Raw genomic sequence first — 16,490 nt, forward strand, 5'->3', positions numbered from 1 at the left:
AGGGTCATGAGGAGCTAAACAGTATATATAATGTGTGTTATATATTTTGCTATTTTAAAGATTTATTATATCTTAAAACTTTATAAGTAAAACAATTTAACAAAATGATAAACTTGATTTATTTTTTTTTGGTCAGTGTCTCTTAATCCCTTCTTAGTATGTGTTTCTAAATAAGTAAAATAAAATACATGATTACAAAAGAAACCAATTATATAGTTATAGATATCAAAATGACAAAGCCCATTTTTTAGTGATATACATCATTATCTATCAACAGATGATTTCTATATCTATTCCTCATCTCTCTCCTGAATTCCACATTTATTTCAGGTTGCAAGTAATTCACAATTGTCACTCGTGACCTTAGACTCCTGGTTGTTCCATGAGCAAGACACACTGTGCATTTTGTCTTGCTGTCTCTCATATTTGAAATGCTCCTCAATCCTGTTCCCTAACTTCCTTTAGATGTCAACTAAAACCCCTCTTTCCATAGGAAATTTCCCTGACCTCAATTCTAGTGTCCTTTTTCTGTTTATTTCCTATTTATTCCACATATAACTTGATTTGTATATATCTGCTTGCATGTTGCTCATGCTCATCCACATTAGACTGTAAGCTCCTTGAGGGCAGGGACTCTCTTTTGCCTCTCTTTATTATCCTAGTTCATGGCACATAGTAAGCATTTATTAAGTGTCAGTTGATTGACTAAGGAAGTATGGTGTAGAGACCAAGACTCAGGAAAACCAAGATTCAAAAGATGCCAGATTTAGGCCTGCAAGAGAATTTAAAAGCATCTAATCCACATGTCACAAGTGACAATAAGTGAACCACAAGAGTTAAACATATATTCTCTATTCCAAATGCAGCACTGTCCAATGCATCTAGCTGCCCAATCCTTTCTCGTACACATGCTATTGGTGTGACCTTGGGGATGTCTCAATATCTCAATACTCTGGGCAAACTGTAGAAGAGCTATCTATCTACAATGGTAGAGGGGATTTCCACCCAGGAATTTCCTAAACTGGTAAAGTAAATTTGAGCAAAAGCAAACCAGCAATCCTCAGAAGGGTTACCGAAAGGAAAATTTCATAAATTACTAAGTGATAACACAAATACCTGTGAAACAAACAATCTTTAGTTTCCATTTTAGACATTATTGAGGAAATTACTCTGTAGTCAATTAGCTATCAATTTATACTAGCAAACATAGCCTGCTATTCACAATACTATCTGTGAGTTATGCTTTAGGCAGTAGACCCACCATATTTCTAAGCCATTTTAAAGTAACAAAATAAGACTTTATGTAATGTGAAAATAAATTTTCTCCAATTTTTTGATGCTTTAATCCCAATGCCAAATAAAATATATAACATAAGGTGCCAGCATATTTGATTAAGTGTTACCACTTTCTACAAGCAAATGTAGTCTTGCTATTCATAATACTATCTATGTGATACAATTTAGGCAATAGGGTCATAATATTTCTAACACATTTTAACATGAGTAAAACTTTACACAATGTAAAAATAAACTTTCTCCTCTTATTTATGAGATCTCAGTCCCAATGAAAAATAAAATATATAACATTAAGTGTCAGCACACCATTTAGTTGTGTTACCATGCTAATAGTATTTCAAATAAATAAACTCTGCAAATGCCTTTTAATATCTACTGATAAGCTTTACACATATAAAATGTAAACACAAAATAGTAAAATTTTGGTGACAGCTACAAATGCTAAGCTTAAGATAAAAAGGCAGGTCCCAGCCCACACAGAAATCAAAAAGGAAAAAAAGTCAGTTCATCAAGGGAAAACCTAACAACAATGAATTAATTATTTTGACCAAAAAAATCACGAGGAATGAATCAATTGTAAATGTTGTGTTCTGTTTTATTATGACTTCAAGTAATAGGCAAGTAAAAAAAAAAACATTTAAAATTAACTGGTACTTAGACTTCTCTAATTGGACACAGAGCTGATTGTTAAATTGTTGGTGTAAGCATTCTGGAATTTCTCATACTACAATAGGGCTTCATTTGTTGTTTTGTCTAGTTTTAAGAGAATGATAGAGAAAATGTTCATAATGCTAAAATTTAAGATTAAACTTAAAAGCATGTTGTTTTTTAGTTTTTCCACAAACATGAAGCTTCATACTTGAACAGGGAGACTTCTGAAGTTAAAGAAAACAGTTACTTGGTTTCCTCTACTCATGCAAGAACTCCAGTGTTTCAAATTCCAATCAGTATGTAGAAAGGAATGTGTGGGACAGTGACCCTTACCCAAATTAAAATCAGAGACTTTCACAGCAAAAAGCAAAAAGAGATTTATTACAATCTCCTCAGAAAGGGTAACTCACAACAGACAAGTTGTTAATAGAGAAGTGCAAATCACAAACTTCGACCATAGGATTACATAGACTCTAATGCAGAAGCCCCCAACTCCCCTTCTGACCTTTTCTCCCATTGGCTGGTGAGTTCTAATTTACCCAGAGACTAAATATGGACCCCAAAACATACTTTACCATATTAGGTACTTAAAGTCTAATGGAAAAGGGCAGGGAAGATACAATGTTTATTTATCTAAGATAATCGAACACCTGCAGCTTTTAGATACAGCTGTACTTGTTATTGCAGTCTCAAGTCACAATTAGGACATAGGTCAAGGCCACATTTTTATGAGGTCTTCATTCAGTTTATTTCATTCCGAGAGAAAAAGGTATTCATAATATATGTATATCCTTCAATGTAATGGTACTTGGGTTTAGGGCACAAAAAATGTTTTGTTAAGGTTCAAGAGAAGCAATGAAATCATTAAAAATCAAGAGTATGAAAGCTTGAAGGGACCTCAGAGATCATCTAATGCAACCACTTTATCTTACAGATAATGAAACAAGCCCAGAAAGGTTAAATGTATTGGATAGAATCAAAGCTACTCCTTGGTGGCAGAGTTAGGGTGGTAATACAATTTTTCTGATCCCTAGAATGAGTATGCTTTTATTAATTATGCATAAGAAATGATTAGTTCAAAGAATAAGCATTTACTGAACTAGCATAGGAGGAATAGAAGTGATTACAAAATAACAAAGCGGATAGTTTTGATTTCATGTAACTAAAAAGCTTTTCTATTAACAAAAAAAATGTAACAAGTATAAAAAGCAAAAGTGTCAACTGGGAAAAATTATCCTTACCTCAAATATCTCTGCTAAAAGGCCAGTATCAAAGCTATACAGAAAGTAACACAATCATATTAGACCCCAAACTAATCAACAGATAAATGGTCAAAAGATACAAAATAGAAAGATGTAGTGTCATATTCAGGTGGGATTAGCAGTCCCATAAAGGAGAGTCCTATTACATGATATATGTATAAGAAGACTTGATTCCTTATTGATTGAAAAACATTTAGAGGAGAATAGCAGAGAAAGAAGAAACAAGGCATGGATTTTAAATGGTAAATAACTAACCTCCAGCATTGCAAGCTTATGGAAAAAATTAAAAACTTCAACATATCCCTTGACTTTCATTCCCTACATCTTCAGAGACTAAAAATGAATTCATGGGGTAAGAGAATTCTTTCCTTGGTGGGGTTGCTTCCAGATCACAGATCCCTCTAATTTTTAAGTATGGTCTAATCCAAGAGTTGGTAACTATAGCGATTCAAGGACTGAATCTGGCCACCTATATCTGCACTGTCCCTAAACTGAGTGGTTTTCACATTTATAAATAAAAAATTGTATCTTAAAAATGTAAATATCATTCTTATCTTGCTCTACAAAAACTGGTTAAACGCTGAATAGGAGTTATAGTTTGCAATCCTTATGACCTAAATTAGTCTGTTTGGCTTTCCTAATTAATTTTTTATTGCTTGCTTTGATAAACTTGTCTACTTACTACCCATAATTATTTTTTATGTAATAAGTGTTGAGTGGGAAAGGAAACTAAACCTGCTTAGATTAAGTTAAGTATTACCCTCCAGGTAAATAGTAAAAATTATTTACCCCAGAAATGACCCCAGAAAGTAGCTTTTATCCTAAGTCCCAAAATAATACCACTCAAATTTCTGAGATGTAATAGATAACAATTTCAACCCAATATTCCTCTCAAAGATAAAACAGTGAAGGTACAAGCGCCTATTAGGTTGTCTACCTGTTACCTATAAAAGTGAAAATCCATATTTTTAGGAGAAAAGGTCGGGGCATCTTCATATTCATCTATATATTCCTATTACATGTGGTCTGTCCAGACTTTTGTCATATGTCTCATTGTTACAAAGCTTGTATCACCATTCTTTTGAATGGTTATAAATTATCAGTAGTAAGAAGAATGCAGATAAAAACTCTGAGATTTTACTTCACATTCAGTAAATTTGCAAAGATGAAAAAACAGGGAGTTTGAAGGTTACCTAGTCTTGGACCAATTGGTTTCTATTACTAGGATGTAATTACAGATGATGAGGTGTTAATGTCTTAACAAGGTGTGAATACCTTTCTGATTGTGTCTGAAGAATTAGAAATTGACCATGTTTCTGATGGCCCATAAAAATTAGGAGCTCAGATGCTCTAAGAGGCCATCCAACTAGAAGCAGCTTTGGGAAAGAGACCCTTGTTCTTTTATATCAGAGTATGAGAGAGGTTAATTATCCTTCACTATTTTTACCTATGTCATTTTGAAGTACAAATAGTCACCTACTAGGAGATGTCACATCCATCAGTAAGTAGAGACATTCTCCAGGGATATCTAGATAAAAAGTGTCAACATTCAAGCAACTTCAAGAAACAGGACTTCTGGCAGGAAAGAAGAAATCTGGCTAAGAATTCAAAAGGAAGCTAAGCCTTAGCAATTGAGAATAGAGCGTCAGAGAGGGATCTGGCTACCAACCTAATTGAGATGCTAATCTCAAGGGGAAATTTCATGAGGACTCCAAGACAAGAGAGGGATCATTGAGTTACTGCCATTCCAGAGATATGAGTTGTCCATAGCTACATGGATTTCCTATATGTGTGCTTTACTTCCATTGTACTCCAAATCTGTGCCCACTATTTGTATGTCTGTACTCTGGCAGAGAGGAAGAAAAATGAGTTGGAAGGATCTAATTTTCACTTTTATGATAGTGTAACATGTAACTGGCCAATGAGTTCAGCTCTCATAAGTATGTGGAATATGTTCTGTTACCACACTATTCATGTGCACCTGAGAATGTGCAGGTATATTTTCTGGTCTGCTTACTACATGAAGAAGTCTTTTGATTCGTTGCTGAACTAGAATTGGGAAAGCATTCAAAAGATACTACCCTGTCAAAATATTTTTCTTGCTTGGCTGCATTCCAATGAGAAAGATATGGTGTAAGCCTCTTGAAGGGGAAAGGCATTAAGTCTTCCCCACCCATCTTTCTATGTGACCTTTGAATGCAAGCTTCTGTTCTTATTTCTTTGCATTCATTCTTTTCTGGTTTTAAGCAAAAGAGTATGGGAGATATACAAGGAATATTATCTTTTGAGCTTTGAAAAGTTGGATTGTAAATTCTAGAAGTCTGTACTTTGGGTCCACGCCAGAATTTGCTAGAGACTGGACATGAATAAGGTGGCAGTTTAAGCTTTGAAGAGCAACTTGTTTGACTCAGTCCAGAGGCAGGGAATGATAGCAACTTAACTCTCAGCGCATGTCACAATTGGAAAAAAAAATTTGGTGGAGGAAAATGGATTGTAGCAAATGTTTTAAATATTAACTTACTCTTTCCCGTGGGAGGTGATATATGGGAAGAGTATGACTCCTTGGTTCAGGAAGGAAATGCTTTATATTGTTCCTGCTATCTGTTTGCAGTAAAAATCCATTTGTAAAAGCTAATTGGTGTTAATTGGTTAAATGATACTAGGGTGTTAGTCTCTACAGGAAATTGATGTTATAAAGAAACTATGAACTGTAACAGGCAGTTAATATTGTGAAAGAACATACAAGAATGGGGGCTCAAGCTGACAGTTTTAGTAAAAATTCAATATGACTCCTCATAGGCACTCTTGGATCCCAAGGGAGTGTTGAGTTGGGAAGGGGACCCCAAAAGTTTGGGGTCACAGACCAAGGTATCTCAAAGGAACTTTCAGGCTTGAACACATTTCCTGGTGAAGGGGCAAAGTTTATTGGAATTGTAACGTCAATTGAAGCAGACTAAACTCCAGAAGAGATTAGCAAGGAACTGAGAGAAAGGAGATAAATTTATAAGACAGAACTGGATCAGAGTTTCATGTTACTTATTTGCTAATTTTATGGCTTTCAGGTAGTTTTGAGGAGTGGTCTTATTCACTATTGTCTTGGGAACTTGGTAATCACAGACCAACAGATTATTTTTCTGTTAGTAATGTTTGTAAGACTATTCTAAAGCCAAAAGACTTTAGAATCATTGACAGACATATTGTCAGAACAACAGCACTCTAAGGTTAAAGGGTCTCAGAAACACTAATATATCTTCCCTAAAGTCTAAGGAAAGAAATATTATTATATTACACTCCAGAAACCTTTTACAATTATTGACAGACAGATTGTTAGAGCAATAGCATTCAAAAGATACTACCCTGTCAAAATATTTTTCTTGCTTGGCTGCATTCCAATGAGAAAGATATGGTGTAAGCCTCTTGAAGGGGAAAGGCATTAAGTCTTCCCCACCCATCTTTCTATGTGACCTTTGAATGCAAGCTTCTGTTCTTATTTCTTTGCATTCATTCTTTTCTGGTTTTAAGCAAAAGAGTATGGGAGATATACAAGGAATATTATCTTTTGAGCTTTGAAAAGTTGGATTGTAAATTCTAGAAGTCTGTACTTTGGGTCCACGCCAGAATTTGCTAGAGACTGGACATGAATAAGGTGGCAGTTTAAGCTTTGAAGAGCAACTTGTTTGACTCAGTCCAGAGGCAGGGAATGATAGCAACTTAACTCTCAGCGCATGTCACAATTGGAAAAAAAAATTTGGTGGAGGAAAATGGATTGTAGCAAATGTTTTAAATATTAACTTACTCTTTCCCGTGGGAGGTGATATATGGGAAGAGTATGACTCCTTGGTTCAGGAAGGAAATGCTTTATATTGTTCCTGCTATCTGTTTGCAGTAAAAATCCATTTGTAAAAGCTAATTGGTGTTAATTGGTTAAATGATACTAGGGTGTTAGTCTCTACAGGAAATTGATGTTATAAAGAAACTATGAACTGTAACAGGCAGTTAATATTGTGAAAGAACATACAAGAATGGGGGCTCAAGCTGACAGTTTTAGTAAAAATTCAATATGACTCCTCATAGGCACTCTTGGATCCCAAGGGAGTGTTGAGTTGGGAAGGGGACCCCAAAAGTTTGGGGTCACAGACCAAGGTATCTCAAAGGAACTTTCAGGCTTGAACACATTTCCTGGTGAAGGGGCAAAGTTTATTGGAATTGTAACGTCAATTGAAGCAGACTAAACTCCAGAAGAGATTAGCAAGGAACTGAGAGAAAGGAGATAAATTTATAAGACAGAACTGGATCAGAGTTTCATGTTACTTATTTGCTAATTTTATGGCTTTCAGGTAGTTTTGAGGAGTGGTCTTATTCACTATTGTCTTGGGAACTTGGTAATCACAGACCAACAGATTATTTTTCTGTTAGTAATGTTTGTAAGACTATTCTAAAGCCAAAAGACTTTAGAATCATTGACAGACATATTGTCAGAACAACAGCACTCTAAGGTTAAAGGGTCTCAGAAACACTAATATATCTTCCCTAAAGTCTAAGGAAAGAAATATTATTATATTACACTCCAGAAACCTTTTACAATTATTGACAGACAGATTGTTAGAGCAATAGCACTCTAAAGTCAGGGGATCTTGGGATCACTAATATATCTTCCCTAAAGTCTAAGGAAGAAGTATTATTATATTCCCAGGCCAGAAGCCTTTTACAATCATTGACAGACAGATTGTTAGAGTAATAACACTCTAAGGTTGGGGGACCTTAGGATCACTGATTCTAAAACCAGAAGACTTTAGAATCGTTGACAGATTGTCAGAACAATAACTCTCTAAGGTTAGAGAGTCTCAGGATCACCAATATATCTTCCCTAAAGTCTAAGGGAAGAAACATTACAACATTCCTACCCCAGAAGATCCTTACAATCATTGACAAACAGATTGTTAGACTAATAACACTCCAAGGTCAGGAAACCTACTGTCTCCCCTAGAAGCTATATTACACCAGGAGTAATGCCACATTTCTCTTGGAAAATCAAATCCTTGAGAATGGGAATAGAGAAAAGAAGCCCAGTATCTCTACAAGCTATATTCCGTGAATGCTGGTAATATTTAACAACTAGCTCTCCAGAAAAAAAAAGAGCATACATCACATACTTACAATAATTAATATTTATATAATTCTCACTATATACATTGTGCTAAGTACTTTATAATTACTTTATTTGATTAATATTTTAAGTTTAATTTGTATTATTAACATTTTTATCCTTTACTTTCTAGATGAAGTCTAGAAGTTCAACAAAACAACAAAGCAAGCATTTGTAGCATTTACCAATTTCCAATGTAAGCATACTCATGCTGAAAATTTACAGTTACAGGATTCTGGGAAGATGGTGGAATTGGTTAGTAAATTTCAAGTTCTCCCAATTTGCCCCCCAAAAAGAACAAATTTGTGCCTCAGGGAGAACAGAGATTGGTGAAAAACCAAGAAGACTTGAGGCAGAACAGGGGGCCTCTCAATACAACCAGAAAAATTTTGAAGAAAGACCAAAGCTGGAATTAACCTGTTTGAAGTGCAAACACCTCCAGGCTAGCTCTGCGGACTGATCCTTCTAGCTCTTAGGTTGTGGGAGCTCAGCAGGAACCACAGAGACTTTCACTTCCCTGATTGTTTGTCTAGTAGAGATTTGAGTCTGGGAAGACAAAATAAATTTTAGCTGATTGGGAATACCAGGCCCAACTGCTCTGCTGAGAGGTAGATGTGGGTGAGAAGAACTAGTACCCAGTGAGTGCAGAATCCCAGGGGGTCCTGCTGGTTGGGAACACTTGCAGGAAGGTGGATCTCTTGGTTTGGGGTTCCTACTCTAAGTGGAGAGCTGAAGGGAAGCTTGAAGTACCATCTTCCAACCCCACGATTAGAGGAGATACTTACACTAATAACTCACTAAAAAAAAAAATGAATTGGCAAAGAAGAAAGAATCCCACCATTAAAACACTTTATGGGAACAAGGAAGACCAAGATTTATCTTCAGAGGAGGACTCTTTAGTTAAAAAAACAACAACAACAACAACAAAAATAATCCTTCTATCCCCCAAAGAGTTATGTGAAATGGCTCCCTCCCAGAGAGAATTTGTAGAAGAACTCAAAAAAGAATTCAAAAGTCAAATGAGAGACATTAAGGAAAAACTAAAGAAAAAAAATTAAAATCATCCAAGAAAAACAAGATTATAAAAAAAAAGTTAGCCAATTAGAAAAGGAGGTACAGAGTCTCAAAGATGCAAATAACTCTTTGAAAATTAGAATTGGGCAAGGGGAAGCTAGTGAAGCTATGAGAGACCAAGAAATAACAAAACAGACTATAAAGAATGAGAAAATAGAATATGTGAAACATAAGAAAAATGAAGGATCTAGAGAACAGATCAAGAATATATTAGAATATAAGAATAATTAGATTTCCAGAAAGTTGTGACCAAAAAGAGAACCTTGACACAATAATGCAGGAAACAATCCTAGAAAATTGTCCTGTAGTGAAAGAACATGAGAGGAAAGTAGAAACAGAAGAAAAAAAATCTACCTATCACCACCTCAGTGAGATCCTTTGTGGAAAACACAAAGGAACATTATTGCCAGATTTTAAAATCCCCAGATCAAAGAGAAAATTTTGCAAGAAACAAGAAAAAAATAATTCAAATAAGCTGGAGCTACAATTAGAATCGTACAGAATTTATCAGCAGCCACAGTAAAAGACCGCAGATCCTGGAATCATAGCTACTGTCAATCAAAAGAAATAGGCCTATGGCCAAAATTTTCATATCCAGCAAAATTTTCTATAATTTTCAATGAGCAAAAAACAGACATTTGATGAACTTGCAGATTTTCAGGACTTTCTATCAACCAACCCCGAATCTAATAGAAAATTTAACATATAAGAGACAATATCAAAGAGCAATTTTAAGGAACTCAAATCAACATGGACAAATAGTTTCTGGCTTTTTTTTTTTTTTGTTGTTCTTTTTTGTTTTTGTTGTTGTTTTTGTTTGCTGAGGCAATTGGGGTTAAGTGACTTGCCTAGGGTCACACACTTAGGAAGTGTTAAGTGTCTGAGACCATATTTGAACTCAGGTCCTCCTGACTTCAGGATTGGTGCTCTATTCCCTGCTCCTCTATTTTTTTTTTGTTGTTGTTGTTGTTGTTTTTTTACATGGGAAATGTATATTTTATGTTTAAGATTTACATCAACAATAGTATGAACTCAAAAGAAAGACTGGCAGAGTAAAAGTAAAAATAGAAATTATGTTAAACAAATGAGATCCAGAAGAAGATTAGACACAGAAGCATTAGAAGGAGAGAGAAGGGCTTATAGTTCTGAAAACCTGCTCACATTAGGAATGGATTCAATAGGCAACACTACATATATGCCATGAAAGGTATAGCACCCTCCAAAATCTATAAAGAAATAAGGTGGGGAGGGATACATGAATGGGGAAACAAAGGGTAAAGGAAGAAAACAAGGGAGAGAGCCCTGGGTGGAGAGGTTAAGTAATAATAAGCCTAGTTTTTTTTTTTTTTTTTTATTAAAGCTTTTTATTTTCAAAACATATGCATAGGTAATTTTCAACATCCACCCTTGCAAAACCTTGTATTCCAAAATTTTTCTCTTTTCCTCCCATCCTCTCCCCTAGACAATAAGTAATCCAATACATGTTCAACATGTTCATTTCTTCTATTCATATTTCCACAATGATCATGGTAGGCCAAGTTATGGAGCAGAATTTAGTGAAACAATCAGCAGGGCATAGGAAAGATGTGTATATCTCTGTATATCTGGGATACGTGTATGTGAAAGTGTGTACATGTATGTATGTATCTACATATACATACATAAATATAGCTTTTCTTAATGTAGCTTGTTTGGAGGTAGTAGGGGAGATGAAAGGGAGATACATGTATGTTTATAAATGTGTATTTATATGTATATGTATATATCTACATATGTGTATATATATATATGTATATATAAATATATCCTTTCTTAACTATAGCCTACTTGGGGGTGGTGAGGGTGATGAAGGAGGGAAAAAGTATAAAGTAAATAAGGCATGCAACAGAGAACAAAAGAACAATTTACAAGGAAATAAAGACAGACATTCATCAATATAATTTCTTCAATTAACACACACACACACACATATACATTTCTTAAATTGGTATTTGTTGTTATATATTTTGAATCCTTCCTGATGTTCTGTTGGATACATGATAATGTTCTCTTTTGTTTCATTTTGTTTTGTATTGCTTTTCTGTTTTTCTTTTTGCTTATTCTATTTCTTCAAATAAAATGGAATTGAAAAATAAAAAAAAATAAAATAAAAGATTAAAAAAAGAGAAAAAAAAGAAAATTCACAGTTGGCACTCTGGTGTAGATTCAAGCTGGTTCCAATACAATTTTGGCTGGAAATAATTAATATTGGAGAAGTTGTAGAAATACAGGTTCTCTAATATAGTATTGGTGAAGCTTTGAATTGATCCAACCATTATGGAAGACAATTTAGATGTATGCAAAGAAAGTGACTAAATATCTATAGCTAATTTTATTCCTAGAGATTTACCCTGAAGAAGATAAAAGATTAAAAACAAGGTCCCATACACACACAGATATTTATACTTCATACTAGGAAAAAAACAGTAACAAAGTAACTTACCAACTGGGGAATGGCCAAACAAAACCATACACAATGTAATAGAATATTACTGTTCTATAAGAAATAATATGAATAATACAGAAAAGCATAGGAAGGCTTATATGAATTAATATAAGATAAAGTAACTAGAACCAGAAAAAAAGATATATGCAGTGATTATAACAATGTAAATAGAACAACAAAGGAATATATAGTTGTAGTAATCAAATTTGGCGTCAAAGAAGAAAGAAAAAAAAATTATCTCCTTTGAACAGGTGAGGGATTATGAAAGTGAAATGTCACATCTACTGTCAAGTTTGGCTGATTAGTTTTATTGAATTGATTTTATCCTTTGCTGTAATGGATGACTCTCTGGGCATAAGACTGGGAAAGCCTATTTAAAAATGAAATTGGTGTAAAAACAAATAACATCAGTAAATATTTAAAAAAAAATTTGTGTTTATTTAATATTTTTACTTTCTTCAGTTGCATATAAGATAATTTTTTATATTTGTATTTAAAACTTTGAGTTGCAGATTCAATTCCTTCTTCCCCAAACTCCCTTCCCCCATTTTAATAAAAGTTATGTTGTAAAAGAAAACATAGATTTCCTCCCCCACCAAAAAAAAAAACCCTCAAGAAAAAATAAACTTTAAAAAACCAGTATGCTTCAATCTATATTTAGATACAATCAGATCTTCGTATTTTACTTCTTTCTATCTCATTTAATTTTTTTTAACATGATAAGTGATGATGAATTTTTTTTTAAAGCTTTTTATTTACAAAACATAAGAATGGGTAAATTTTTCAACCTTTACCCTTGTAAAACCTTCTGTTCCAAATTTTCTCATCCTTCTCCCTTCTCCCTCCCCTACATGGCTGGTAGACTAATACATGTTAAATATGTTAAAATATATGTTAAATTCAATATTTGCATACATATTTATACAATTATCTTGCTGCACAAGAAAAATCTGATCAAGAAGGAAAAAAAAAACTTGAAAAAGAAAACAAAATGCAAGCAAACAACAACAGAAAAAATGAAAGTGCTATATTATGGTCCACACTCAGTTCCCACAGTCTTCTTTCTGGATGGAGATGGCTCTCTTCACCTACTACTTCATCAAACTAGAACTTGTTTGAATCATCTCATTGTTGAAGAGAGCTATATCTATCAAAATTAATCAGATGATGAATATTGTTTATGGGGCATTTGAAAATACAAAGACATAGAAGTAGCTATAAAATGAATAGCTTGAATTAGATTATGCTATTTGTGTTTCTTCCAAAGGCAATCCACAAGTATATGTGTATTAACTGCAGTTTTTTTTCTGCTAGAAGAAAAGGTAAAAGAGCTAGAGAAAGATTCTTCTTCTCTCTTATTTGTTGGAAAAGATGTTTCCCTTCTCTAGAGGAAATAAAGTATGTGAAAAAGTGAAGAGGAAACAAGATTTTGAGGAGACATATTCTAATGTGTCAAGAGATTGAAAGGTAAAATAATGTGATAAGAAGAGAATAAGGATTTCTAGAAAGTTAAGGTCACATAATTAGTTTTCCCTTCAATTAATAGATTTGGACTATCTGAAGAAAGCATCTGATTCCCCAGATGATAAGCAACTGCAGATTTCATGATGAGGAAAGACATTTGTAACTGGTTATGGGAAGATGATATAGTAGTTCTTCCTTTTACTCAGCTGTAGAAATGAGCTTCCTAAAGCAAATCTGACTATGCTATCTCCCTTATTCAATAAACCCCATTGACTCCCTGTCACCTCTAGGATTAAATGTAAAATTCTTTCTTTGGAGTTCCCTTCATATCCTGGTTCTCTCCCCTCCTTCCCAATCATTTCAATCTTTTATACTTTACATCTCTATATCTTTGTTTTCATCAATATAATGATTCAGACCTCCTTGCTCTTCCTAGAACAAGACACTCTATATACTGACAATCCATTTTCACTAACTGTTCTCCATGCCTGGAATCCTTTTTCTCCTTATCTTCCCTTCCTGTTATCTTGGAATAGTAACAGACCAGAACCTCTGGCACTGGCTTTTTTGGGAAGGTAGCAGGAACAAAATATTGGAATCTAGGCTTATGGACAGTATTTAGAGCAATTTGGATGGAACAGGAGATTTCTCTAAGCAAGTAGTAGTTTTGGGTAGTCTCCTTGCTAAAGATTTGATATAATGAATATATCCTAAAATGATGTTTACATTATTTTTTGTTTATGAGAATCTCAAATATGCATGAAAAGATCCAAATGTTATTTCTTTAAAGGAAAAAAAAAAACTATTGATATGTAGGATTACCCAGAAAAGGATCAGAAAATTGCAATATACCAGTATATAATTAAGGCAATAATTTGGAACAAAAAAATTGAGGTGGAAGATTTTTGTTTCTTGCCTTTCTCCCTCCCTTTTATTTGCAAAAGAATCAAAGACATTTGGACAGGGGGAATGAAGGTTCCTCACACTCATAAAACTCCTGTAGAAGTTCTTTGGCAGAACCTTTGCTTATGTAATAGTTTGGAGGGTCAGAATCCTCATAAGGAATAACTAATTCTGAGTTAGGTAAATGCTTAGAATAGAAATCTTACCCATGGTAAAGAATGAGAAAATGGTTCAAGGAGTGCCTATAGGTATGACTTAGCTAGCTGGCTATTTTCTCTCTCTCAAACATATTTGCATATTTATATTTTCTTAACTTAAAGAACTTGGTAAACATGGATTAATATGACTTAGCTATTTTAAGAAGACTATTGTGTACTTTATGTAGTTATTTATTTCTTAATCCTAATCATACCCTTGTGAGTTTAGCAGGAAGCATATATTATTATCCTCATTATACAGCGAGCACAGCTAAAATACAGAGAGATGATGATGTTAGAGTCACAATGTTGCAAAGCTGTCCTAGACTAAAGATTTGTTTTTGCATTTAGATTGGTATGAGTTGTATTACCTAGTAGATCTGTATTATGTTTACTACAGATTTTCTGCAGAGGAAAACAAGCAATATAGAACTTATATTTTACTTTGGAATATGATTTTTTAAAAAAAGGAGTACCTCTATAATAATGCTATAATTTCTATATCTCACATTTTTTCTAGTATTATTATTTATCATCATATTTCACATTTTTTCCGGCCTTACTATTCCAGAGCTATGTCAACTATATCTTCCCTCTGGGTTTTAGAGATACCTCTGAGTTTTAAGATGTCTTCTCAAACGCCTATAGTATGGCTTGAAGGGAAGCAAGAACAGACGCTTCTTCTTCTTCTTTTTTTAAATAGCTTTTTATTTACAAGTTACATTCATGGGTAATTTTATTACATTGACAATTGCCAAACCTTTTGTTCCAATTTTTCCCCTTCTTTCCCCTACTCCCTCTCCCAGATGGCAAGTTGACCAATACATGTTAAATATGTTAAAATATAAATTAAATACAATATATGTATACATATCCAAACGGTTATTTTGCTGTACAAAAAGAATTGGACTTTGAAATAGTGTACAATTGTCCTATGAAGGAAATCAAAAATGCAGGCAGACAAAAATAGAGAGATTGGGAAGTCTATGTAGTGATTCATAGTCATCTCCCAGAGTTCTTTCGCTGGGTGTAGCTGGTTCAATTCATTACTTCTCTATTGAAACTAATTTGGTTCATCTCATTGCTGAAGATGGCCACATCCATCAGAATTGATCATCATATAGTATTGTTGTTGAAGTATATAATGATCTCCTGGTCCTGCTCATTTCACTCAGCATCAATTTATGTAAGTCCCTCCAGGAGTTTCTGAAATCATCCTGCTGGTCATTTCTTACAGAGCAATAATATTCCATAATATTCATATACCACAATTTATTCAGCCATTCTCCATCAATTGATGGGCATCCACTCAGTTTCCAGCTTCTGGCCACTACAAACAGGGCTGCCACAAACATTCCAGCACATACAGATCTTTTTCCTTCTTTAAAATCTCTTTGGGATATAAGCCCAGTAGAAACACTGCTGGATCAAAGGATATGCACAGTTTGATAACTTTTTGAGCATAGTTCCAAATTGCTCTCCAGAATGGCTGGATGTATTCACAATTCCACCAACAATATATGTGTCCCTGTTTTCCCACATCCCCTCCAACATTCCACATTATCTTTCTCTGTTATTCTAGCCAATCTGACAGGTATGTAGTGGTATCTCAGAGTTGTCTTAATTTGCATTTTTCTGATTAATAATGACTTGGAGCATCTTTTCATATGGCTAGAAATGGTTTCAATTTCTTCATCTGAGAATTATCTAAGAATAGACACTTCTAACATATCTTTCTTCTACACATTTCCAAAAAAGACTTAGATTCCTGTAAAGAGGGAAAGCAAGAAGTTGGGGCCAGCAGCTGACCATTCTCACCATTCAGAGAGAAGAGGTACTGAATTAAATATTTTTAATCTAGGTGTAGAGGGCCACAGTCAGTGGGGAAACTCTGTGTGAGGTATAAGACTTTCATCCCAGAGGGAACCTGTTAACAATGTCTGGTTCAGCTCCCCATCTCCCTTAAGGGCTCTCAGCCTTCCTGAGAAATCGGGGGTAGTGACAACCTATGT

Source organism: Antechinus flavipes, chromosome 1 (assembly GCF_016432865.1).
Source record: "Antechinus flavipes isolate AdamAnt ecotype Samford, QLD, Australia chromosome 1, AdamAnt_v2, whole genome shotgun sequence".
NCBI classification, from domain to species: domain Eukaryota; kingdom Metazoa; phylum Chordata; class Mammalia; order Dasyuromorphia; family Dasyuridae; genus Antechinus; species Antechinus flavipes.